The sequence below is a fragment of the Triticum dicoccoides genome, chromosome 5B, assembly GCF_002162155.2.
Source record: "Triticum dicoccoides isolate Atlit2015 ecotype Zavitan chromosome 5B, WEW_v2.0, whole genome shotgun sequence".
Lineage (NCBI taxonomy): Eukaryota > Viridiplantae > Streptophyta > Magnoliopsida > Poales > Poaceae > Triticum > Triticum dicoccoides.
The window spans coordinates 582,380,513-582,388,723 of NC_041389.1; the positions used below are offsets into that span (position 1 = coordinate 582,380,513).

Consider the following 8,211-nt stretch of genomic DNA (forward strand, 5'->3'; position numbering starts at 1 on the left):
CAAAGTACTAGAATTGCCATCATCGAAAAACTAAAATTGTCATGATCTACAAACTAAAATTGCCACATGGTAACTTTAATTTAAGCACTATGGCAACTACAGTGTAAACGTCATGGCAACTTTTGGGCAAATTTCTTTTTCGTCGAAACATATCAACGTGGGGTCTAGTTTTAAAGATCTCGTCGAGACGGTTTTAATGGTGAAAACAGATTTTTAATTCGCTTTTTTAATTAGGAGATAAAACATTTTTAAGCCGAAAACCCAAAAAATTTCTGCTGATGTCATCTGTTCATACGTGGCAAAATGAGTGGTGATGAAGGCGTGTGGGCGATGTGCAAACACCCACACGTGTGGACGTTAGTTTTTCCGAAAAAATATCAGCCTCGCGACAACATTATTTGCTATAAAAATGTCAGATTTGCCATGGTAAAAGAAAAAAGAATCTAAACTTCGACATATATATAACAAAATCTCTACCACTTAAAAAAAGGTAAGGTTCCATTTTACCTTTATTCCTGCCGTTCCTTCGTCCAACCCTTTATGTATACGATAATTAATTACCTTAATTTACTTATCTTATGAACCAATTTCACTTTAATTTACTTACAAAACTTCTAATCAAAATACAAGTTAATTCACGATTAGAATTTGTTGAACATTTATTTACAAGGTCATATTATTATTAACATGTTAAATCATAAGTTAATCGTACTTGAAATATTATATCCAATATACGGACCGACATTGTGTTCTACTCCCTCCGTTCCTTTATATAAGGTGTATTATTTCTGGCATGGTGACCAAGACACAAAATTATAAACATATTAGGACAAAATTATCCTTGGCAAATTTGTTGGTTTACGGCAAGTAAATCATTTAGTCTAGAAAAGTAAGAGATGCATGCAATCGACATAGAGATACTTTCTTCTTTTGCTACAAGAAAAGATACAGACAATCAGGAGAGAGATATTTTTCCTTTTTTTTAAGGGCTAACAAGGGCATTATGAGGAATTAGAAAAAATGCACTTTACATTATGAAATTTTATAAAAAAAAATAAACACACCAAATATAAAGGAACGGAGGGAGTAGTAAAAGAAAAACCATCTCCACGGTCAGAGCAAGGATGAAAAAGTGAAATAATCTCCGTTGTCTCGTCTCGTATTCTCTCCGACTCGAATCCATGAGCGGGGCCGGCGCGGCGCTGGCCTTGCCGGCATTGGGCCTCTGCGGGGAGGACGGGAGGGCGGAGTGGCTGCGCTTCTACGATCAGGTGGAGGCGCAGGTGGCGGCGCTGGTCGCCGACCGCCCGCATCTACATGCGACGAGGGGTGAGAGGGAGGAGGCCTGCAGGGCGATACTTCTGGGGGGCAAGGACACGCTCGCCGGTAATAAGACACACACTGCCCATTGCCTCGTACGTCCTCCATATTGAGGGTTAATTTTGGTTCCCGTAATAACAAATTTAGGGTTGTGTTCTTGTGGCTCTGCTGGATTGATAAGTGAGACACGCGCTGCAATCGAGTCAGTTAGCCATACTGTCATGCTTCGGAGAGCATCGCATAGAAAATGACAGCGGCGAAGATCCGTCGCTGCATATAGGCTAAGCATCAGAGAGCTCTTGCTATTCTGGCTATCGTGAATATGTTACTCTGTCCAGATTTTACCTTCACGTCACATTTGGATTTGCAATTCTATATGGTAGAGTTCTCTACCTTGCACTTTCAGAAAGGAAATTATTTTTTGGTACTGATATCGCTGCCTTGCGTATTCAATGTAGAACTCCAAGAGGGTGATCTGGAGGATGTCAGAGCTTGTAGAGGTCTTCTTGCCCTACCAAGCACTGAATCTAAGGTGATGTAGTTACCGAGATATCAGACGCATTCTCAAAAGCTTGCAGTCCAGCTTGGGTATCTCATTGACTTTCCTAACTCCATTTTTGCATCTCTATTTGGTTCTCTTAATGTTAATCGAAGCCGAAGGAAGTTCAAGATCATCTAGAGCTTGGTGAAGACACCGGGGATCATGAGCACAGTGTAAAAGCGTTGAGAGCAAACCTTAGAAAACTGAAGGGAACTTTTGAGACCCTGATGTCAAACAAGGATAAGGATATTTATTCAGTAAAAGTTGTTCTTTTGAACCAGTTGAAGACAATGGAAAAGAACAGCACGCTCTTTGAGAACAAGAAACTAGAGGCAGCACAAGCTACTGAAGAAGTGCAGAAGCTTCAGCGGAACGTACAGGAGCTGCGCGTCGCAACCCAAAACAAGGACAATGAGATTGGCAGACTCCATGCAGAAGCTCTCATGGCTCAACAGAAGCTACATGAAATGGATTCCTTGCTGAAGGAGAAAGATGAAAGTATTGAAAAGCTCCATGCGGAAAACATTGGATTACGTGCTGTAAAGGATTTTGTTTGGAGCCAGTTCCGGATAAAGTAGCAGGAGCTGTTGGACCACGCCATGCTTCTTAAGAACGAGTTAGTGGCGGCAGCACAAGCTACTGAAGCAGTGCAAAAGCTAGTAAAGGAAAATCGCACAAGGGAGGCAGAAATTGTTGATTATGGAAACAAGTTATTGATTCTAGAGGATAAGCTAAAGGAGACGCGCTCCTTGGTGAAGGCGAAAGATGAAGAAATCCAAGAACTCAGAAATCGCCAACCTGAGATCACGAGTCTGAAGCGCAAGTGCGCCTCTTCCTTGTCAAATGTAAGTACGTCATTTCCAAGTATACTATGCTTTGAATGTTATTTGTGTTGTGGCCATGCCTTGCCACATATAGTCAATGGATAGTATTTTGTTTACTGTGTAAATCTGCCTGGTAAATTTTAACATTAAAAAACTGTTTTAAAAACATTAAAAAAACTATTTTTTAAGTTCACTTTTGGCAGTTTGATTGTTTCGCCTCATGCTATGTGATGGTCAACTGACAATGTGCTATTTTTATATTATACTCCAATAATTGTATTCTTAAATGTGCCACTGTAATTTTGTGCTGAAAGTACATTAGCATCCAAACTCTTCGTTGGATGCATGCATCAGCTGTGCTGCTGTGTGTTATTGGAAACACAGACCGAGAATAAAGTGAATATATTAGGTTTGCTTTATACGATTCTTGTATCTGGTATCTATATAGGACCATCATAATGCTCTTCTGGAGAGTGCTAATGAATATGTACTGTAACAGGAGACTAGTAAAAGGCGCAGGAGGGATATCATTGGGATGCATATATCTTCTATTTGGCGATGCAGGTCCGGCAGACAGTGTTTTGGACGTCGCACAGTGAGTCTCCCTTCACTCAACATTTCCCACCCCAACTCCATCTTTACACTGTGCATGCCAGATCTACATTCTTGTTGCTAATCTCCTCAAGTTCTAGGGAATTTCACTGGTTAATCTCCTGCTAAACAATCTTGTAGTGCCTTGTCTAGAACTGAGTAGATCTATGCCTTCTTGTTCCGTATCTGCTATCTGAGTTTTTTCTTTTCTGCACAATGATATATGCCTTGTGCGATTATATCACCTCAAAATGTTCTTGTACCTATTCAGCACTTAGCGTTGCCTTGTACTATCTTGTTTCTGGACAATGACTGATCCAAGAAACTTTATAAATCATTGACGTTTTATGCTGGACAGTAATGTATTACGAGACGATATTTTACATCATAATTACGTTGTTGTTAATGATTATATGTTACAAGATATTCTAAATGATAATACAGTCATTGATGATACTAGTAGCATACAAACTCATGATGTGGATAGCATCTAGAAAGTATTGGATAATACTTATGTGGAAAATGTCCTTTTTTTTACGAAAAGATGGCCCTAGGGCCATATTTCATTGATTAATCAGAAGGAGAAATACAAATTGCAGTAGAGCTACTGTTAGGGAGATCAGCGTGTTTTGGAGCTGGTTTCCAGCCGGCACGACCAGTATACAACAAGAAGAAGAAGATGATCTGCAACACTCAAGGTGGCTCAAAGAGTCTGTCTAACAGGTTTATACCAGCCGCCGACCAGCTTCTCGCCTCATCCTTGATGCGTCCCATGAGCTGTGGAACAGTGCACTCGGCGGCGTTGAAGACGCGGTTGTTGCGTTCTTTCCAAAGCATCCAGGAAACCAAGCAGATGGCCGATTTCCAGGTCTTCTTTTCCTCACCCTGTAGCAAGCTCAGCTACGCGCTCCAATTGTCTTTCAGGGTTTGGCTTAGCAGTGGTGCAGCCACCATTTGCCTGAGCTGCAGGAAGGAGCCTCCAAGATTGTCAGTGATACCCATCAACAGCCGCTTGGTGTAGGTGCACTATACCAGCATCCGGTGCAGCTAAGCAGAGCAGGCAAACTGGGTTGTGTGCAATGCCTCGAACAGCCAGGTGCTGTGAGGCACCGTCCACGGGCGGCGAGCCAGAGGAACGTCTTCGCTCGTGGCGCAGCGTTAGAAGACCAGATTAGCGTCTTGTCGTCCGATCGCAGAGCTCCTTCAAATTGGCATCGATATGCCGATTTGGCAGTGTAAGTACCATCCGCCGTCCAACGCCAGATGACATGGTCTGCCACACTGTCGTTGAAGTTGATTCCGCTGGCCAACTCTGTCAGGCTGCACAACTGTCTGAGCACCAAAGAGGAAGGATTCGACTTCAGAAGTCGCATCCACCGATTGCCAGTGACAGCCTCCCGAAGAGAGAGGCGGTGCTTGGTGCAGTGGCGCAGCAGCTCCGGCCATCGATCCACGGGGCGTAGCCCGTTCGCCCAGTGGGAGTCCCAAAACGATGTAAGTCTGCCGTCCCCGACAACGATGGTCGTTGATGCGCGAAAGAGCCCTGTTAGAATAAATCCGAGGCACTCCGTTGATCATCCGAGGATCAAGCAGTCACACGAACACGACACCGAGATTTGTTAACGAGGTTCACCGATATGGCTACATCCCCGGGGCTTGACTATGGGCGCTCCTCCCCATGACACCGCTACAATACCGCACCCGGTCACCCTGGACACCGGCACAAGCCGCCGGCTTCCCCTGTGTTCTGGTGCTATTATGTTGGCATAGGTTATATCGTGTGTCTACCCTCGCTATATAAGAGAGGCCTAGGATACAAGTGTCCTATTAGGACACGACTCCATATCCTATGTAAACACAATACAACTACAAGTCCAACTGTAACCTACCTTGTACACAATATTCGACACAACTCCAACAAACTCCACCTTGGCGAATATTCTCCACCACCTTGAATTCGTCAATGCGTCAAACTTCCATGTACATTGGACTTGAGCTTATCCCATGAGTACCGCTGCTACTTCAAGACTCCATGACTCCACCTGTAACTTGTAGTCCCTTCTTTTCTTGACCATAGTCAACACTTGAGCAAAATTAAGTTCCTCTTTACTCTAGTGTATGCTCCCAGCTCCCAGAGCTCCGTTCAACGCCATCACACACTGATCACTGACCTGTGTGAAAATGAACAACTCACATATTGGGTGTCACACATAAAAATAACCTGAACTCAACGTCACCGCTCCTTTCTTGACCATCTGTCTGAAACTTGAAGGAATTTCACCATTACTTGTAGTCATCCCGAGTCAAATTCGCAGTTGTCTCACCACATGTATGACCACCAGAGCCCTGGCCCGTCTCCATGCCCCGTGCGTACCGCACGCCTCGCCGCTATTACCGCGTCGAGCCTCCGCTGTCTCGGTCAAGTCTCAAGGGTCGCGAACCCACACCACTCAACTTCCACTGCAGAGTACCACCGATCATCACCGACCGATGACGAGTTTCACGTTTCCATCAGACCACTGGGCTCCAGTCCGAACTACGCGTCACTCGCTTTTCCACCTTGTTGAATAGGCTTCGATTCCCTGGATCCTTACACCGTAGCCCCTCAATTCAGCTCCACCTTCAACATGACTCCATGGTAGATGATCAGTCCACCCTCGCGCCCCGTCGACTTGAAGCTCACATGTGCACCATCTTGAATCAACCCCGCGCCACTAGTCTTGTCGAAGTCGCACAAGCCCTCGGCCTGCGCCACGTGTTTCCACGCCCAGAAGTCAGTCACCATCAGTCTCACGCTCCTATGTTGTAGTCGCCGATTCCACCACCGTCTTCTGTACCAACCGACTCAAGTCGATCCGTCAGACTGTCCAGTCTGACCCAGCCGAACTTGTCCGGCTGCACGACACGCTCAAGGCTCCCAAATCTTCCATGAATTTTCCATCCATCACATGATAATTTCATCTTAGCTGACATGACTTCCTGCAACACCTTCAAGCATCCCTACTGCGCCAATAAATCTTTCACCTTTGTCTGCCATAACCCAAGATTTCCAGTCTCGTCGTACTTCTCCACCTTAAATCTAGTACACGTTGGCGCATGATTCTTCGTATAGCTGACTGTGTGAAAAAACATCCTTAGCTCCCGATGCTGGTTGTTGCTTTGCCTATGCCCATACTCTCCTGATGTATTACCACGTAATATTTCTTCACCAATTTGATTTGCTCCTGCCTCTCCGTGTCATGTGAGGACTCGGTCCTCTTTTTGTCCAAAACAAATCTCACGTCCAGCTTCTGCGACTCTGCGCACCTTGCCTTCCGGCTGCATCGCGCGTCTGGCCAGGCGGCAGACTTACCACGAACGAGCATCTTCTCTTCACCAGCCAAATCACGCCAAGGCCAGCCCACACAGCGCTTCCGATTCGGCCGCCCGAGCTGGCCGCCACTAACCAGCCTGGGCCTTAAATCCTACACTTGGGCCTGCTAGCAATCGACCTCCAGCCACAGGCCGCTACTCGCTCGCCACGCCTGAAGAACTTCTTCCGATCGCACGTTGCACCGCTGCCGCATCCGATCTCGGCGAGATCTCCTGAACCTGCCGCCACCGCTTCCGATTGCCTTCTTGGATCTCGTGTATAGCGCACCCGATGACCTCCGCGAAACTGACACTTCCGCACGTCATCTCTTACCGCGAACAACGACAATCCATCCTCCAAATCAACACGGCCTCAAATCAAACTTTGCTCATGATACCACTTGTTAGAATAAATTCGAGGCACTCCGTTGATCATCCGAGGATCAAGCAATCACACGAACACGACACCGAGATTTGTTAACGAGGTTCACCGATATGGCTACATCCCCGGGGCTTGACTATGGGCGCTCCTCCCCATGACACCGCTACAATACCGCACCCGGTCGCCCTGGACACCGGCACAAGCCGCCGGCTTCCCCTGCGTTCCGGTGCTATTATGTTGGCATAGGTTACATCGTGTGTCTACCCTCGCTATATAAGAGAGGCCTAGGATACAAGTGTCCTATTAGGACACGACTCCATATCCTATGTAAACACAATACAACTACAAATCCAACTGTAACCTACCTTGTACACAATATTCGACACAACTCCAACAAGCCCGTCGGCAGAAGGGTCCGCGGGCAAGGGCAGAGTATGCCATGGCCTAGTAGGGTCCGTCCAGTAATACCATTGCCAACGGCAGCGCAGAGCTCTCCCTTGCTTCTGAATGTCCGGGATGCCAAGACCACCGAACTCACGCGGGCGGGAGACATCAGACCAATTCACCAAGCATTTACTAGCCGTGGCCTCCTCGTCCTGAGCCCAAAGGAAGCCACGGAGCAGCTTGTTTACCTTTTTAAGCAGCCACATTGGGGGATCCAGCACCATAAGCTGAAAGATGATCATGGCCGATAGGGTGGCACGCACGAGCTCGACACGTCTGGGCAACGCTATATGCCTGGCCTTCCACCCTCCCATGCGTTTGGCCAACTTATCAATGGCTGGTTGCTGATCAACACGACGCAGCCTGGAGTCTGATAGCGGCATCCCGAGATAAGTTATGGGGAAAGCGGCCACCGGACAGCCGGAGTCCTGCACCAGGTTTGTGATGGTGTGGGTATCTGCACCTCCTATTGGGATGGCCGCACTCTTGCTCCAGTTGGCATGCAATCCCGTTGCCTCACCGAACAGTCGGAGAAGTTCCATGATGGCCCAGAATTCAGTTTCTCGGGTGTTCAGGGAGAAGATGACGTCGTCAGCATACAGTGAAGCCCTTAGGGTGGAGCAGCCCTTGCCAAGTGGGCTAAGGACGCCGGTCTGTGTTGCATAGTTCACCATTGATGCCAAGGTGTCCATAGCAATGACAAACAGGAGTGGCGATAATGGGTCTCCTTGGCGCAACCCTTTCGCATTATGTATGAC

At 46.8% G+C, this 8,211-nt stretch overlaps 1 pseudogene; it reads left to right on the forward strand.

The window, feature by feature from the left end:
- Positions 1 to 1,181: 1,181 nt before the first annotated feature.
- On the forward strand, positions 1,182 to 3,361 carry LOC119310178 (annotated as a pseudogene).
- The last annotated feature ends 4,850 nt before the right edge of the window (positions 3,362 to 8,211 follow it).